Source organism: Arachis stenosperma, chromosome 3 (assembly GCF_014773155.1).
Source record: "Arachis stenosperma cultivar V10309 chromosome 3, arast.V10309.gnm1.PFL2, whole genome shotgun sequence".
NCBI classification, from domain to species: Eukaryota; Viridiplantae; Streptophyta; class Magnoliopsida; order Fabales; family Fabaceae; genus Arachis; species Arachis stenosperma.
The window spans coordinates 10,217,421-10,220,698 of record NC_080379.1 but is presented as its reverse complement, the minus strand read 5'-3'; the positions used below and the strand labels follow the sequence as shown (position 1 = coordinate 10,220,698).

The following is a 3,278-nucleotide window of genomic DNA, read 5'->3' as shown; positions in this document are numbered from 1 at the left end:
TGAGTCTGGTGAGTTTGGTTCCTTTTGGATTACACTTGAGTATTGCTCCTTCTGATCACATTGGTTGTCACCAATGGGGATTTTCAGGTGTGGTGCTTGTGCTCCCTTGTTTGGCCCTTTCATCAGCTCTTTCTTGTGCTCTTCCTCTGACTTTTTGTTATCATGATCTGCTTCTTGTGAGGGTTTGAAAACATTGAAGGTGAGTTGTTCATCAGGTATTCTCAATACTAGCTCTCCTCGCTCCACATCTATAAGTGCTCTGGCTGTGGCTAATAATGGTCTTCCCAGAATGATGGGGTGAATAGGATTCTCTTCCATTTCCAGGATAACAAAGTCTGTAGGGAGGAAGTAGTTCCCAACCTTCACTAAAATATTCTCAACCACTCCTATTGCCTGTTTTTGGATTTTGTCAGCCAGTTTGATGATTACGTATGTGGGTGTTAGCTCATTGATTTGAAGTTTTTTCATGAGGGATAGAGGCATTAAGTTGATGCTTGCTCCCAGATCACAGAGCCTCTTATCAATCATTGTCTCTCCTGTAGCACAGGGAATGTGGAAACTCCCTGGATCCTTCTTCTTTATAGGTGGCTCTGTTTGAATGAGAGCACTGCACTCCCTGTTCATCTTTATTGTTTGTCCACCCTTCAATAAACTTGTTTTGGTCAGAAGTTCCTTTATGTATTTGATGTAGGAGGGCATTTGCTGAAGGGCTTTAATGAATGGTATATTTACATCAAGAGATGCAAACATGTCAAGGAACCTTGAATACATTCTCCGTGCTATACTACCTTTGAGCCTTTGGGGAAAGGGTGCATATGGGTTCAGGGTCTCCTCTTTCTTTAGCTCCTTCCTATGAGTGGGTTGGGATGCATAGTTTCTTTCTTCATAATTTTCCTTTGGACTGTCTTGGAGGTGTTCTATTTGTGTGACCACTTCCTCCACACCCATCTCATCACTTGTGGTGATCATCTTGCATTCTTCCCACCTTACTTTCTTTGCTTCTCCTCTTGGATTCTTCTCTGTGTTACTGGGAAAACCATCAGTGGGTTTGGAAAACTGTTGAGATAGATATCCTACTTGAGACTCCAGTCTCTTGATGGTTTCCCCTTGGTTTTTGATATTAGCTCGCACTTCATCCTTAAATACCTTGTTGTCTTGGACTTCTTTATATATGTCTTCAAGTAGAGCCTCAATCTTGGAAAGTCTATCCTCAGTTAGTGATGGTGGGTTGAGATTAGGTGGTTGTTGATAGGATCTATATGAGGGATGTTGGTGAGTTGCATTGTTGTTGGAATTGTGGTTGTGGCATCTCTGGTCTTGGCCTTGGTCTTATTGATTTCTCCACCCAAAGTTAGGGTGATTTCTCCATCCAGAGTTGTAAGTTTTTGAGTATGGATCATGGATTTGTCTATGTGAGTTCCCAATATAATTGGCTTATTCCCAGTCACCTTCTTCTACTATATTCACTCCTTCTTGAGCTGGTAATGAAGTGATGGCTGTTGTAACTTAATTTTCTTCCACCTTCTTGGTAAGATCTGCTAGCTGCTTGGTGATCATCTTGTTTAGAGCCAGCAATGCATCCATGTGATTTAGCTCCATTACTCCTCGAGTGTTGCTTCTTTCAGAAGCATAGAAGTAGTCATTCTCAGCTACCATTTCAATGACATCTATGGCTTCTTCAATGGTTTTCTTCTTGTTTAGAGAGCCTCTTGATGAATGGTCTACAACCTTCTTTGACTCATCAGAAAGACCTTCATAGAAAATGTGAAGTTGAACCCACTCATTGAACATGTTCGGTGGGCATCTTCTTGTTAAGTCCTTGAATCTCTCCCAAGCCTCATAGAGAGTTTCACCATCTTGTTGCCTGAAAGTTTGCACCTTAGCTCTCAGCCTGTTAATTCTTTGAGGAGGGTAGAATCTTGCCAAAAACTTATTCACCACGTCTTCCCAATTTGTTAAGCTCTCCTTCGGGAAGGATTCAAGCCACTTGGATGCTTTGTCCCTGAGTGAAAAAGGGAACAAAAGTAGCCTATAGACATCCGGATAGACTCCATTAGACTTCACTGTGTTACATATTCTCAGGAAGGTGGTTAGATATTGATTGGGGTCTTCTTGGGCACTTCCTCCAAATGAGCAGTTGTTCTGAACAAGGGTGATGAACTGGGGTTTTAATTCAAAGTTGTTGGCATGTATAGTGGGCTTTTGGATACTACTTCCATAATTTCCTGGGTTTGGATTGATGTAAGAGCCTAGAACTCTCCTCTCTTGCCCAGCATGGTTTGCAGGGCCTTCTCTAGCATGGTTGTGAGCTTCTCCTTCATGATTGTTTCCCAAGTTCTCTTCCATGTTTGTTTCAAAGTACTCTTCCTCTTCCTCTTCCTCAGCACCAACAACTCTTTTTCTTCTTGCTTGCCTCCTTAATCTATGGAGGGTCCTCTCAGGTTCTGAATCAAAGAAAGTTAAAGCTTTGCCTCTTCTCCCTGTCATACAACTAACAGAGCACACAGCAAGAGATAAAATGAAGTGATTATTCTTGTTAGAGTGATTGTTAGTATGAGTTGTGCAATTTATCAAACAGTTAGTGGGTTAGTGAGCAGAATTGTAAGTAAATTCAAAGAAAAAGAAGATAACGAGGGGATAGGGGGTCAGGAAGAAACTAAATAAACTGAAGGTAAATGACTGGAGAAAATAAACAAATAAAAGAAAAATGCTCAATCTAGTGAACTTCCAACTTAATCATTGTTGATACAAAATCAATCCCCGGCAACAGTGCCATAAACTCGATGCACAAAAACTTGTCTCTCAACAAATTTCCCTTCGGCAAGTATACCGAATTGTCGTCAAGTAAAAACTCACAATAAAGTGAGGTCGAATTCCACAGAGATTGATTGGTCAAGCAACTTTAGTTGGAAGAATATGCTAGTTGAGCTAAACAGAGTGTAGTTGATGTTGCAGGAAATTAAATGGCGGGAAAGTAAATTGCAGAAAATAAAGTGCAGAATCTTAAATGGGGAATCAGGGAGATGAACATGGAAATAAATGGCAGAAAGTAAAGTGAATGGGTAAGATCAGAAATGGGGAGTTCATTGGGCTTAGGAGATGTTGTATTCTCGGGATTAAATTCGTTTTCATCTCTTTCTCAATCAAAGCATCTATTGATCTCCTTGGCAATCTTAAGTGATTGGATTCTAATTCCTTGGCAACCCAATCTCTCTAAGCTTGAACAATTGCCCAATTCCTTGATTTAATTGCTCATGGGAAGAGATGAAGTATGGTCA

At 40.7% G+C, this 3,278-nt stretch overlaps 1 non-coding gene across 1 annotated transcript; it reads left to right on the top strand.

The window, feature by feature from the left end:
• Positions 1 to 1,791: 1,791 nt before the first annotated feature.
• Positions 1,792 to 1,893, top strand: LOC130972190 (small nucleolar RNA R71). The gene has a single exon (XR_009083384.1). It is a non-coding gene; the product is annotated as a small nucleolar RNA R71 (small nucleolar RNA).
• Positions 1,894 to 3,278: the final 1,385 nt, after the last annotated feature.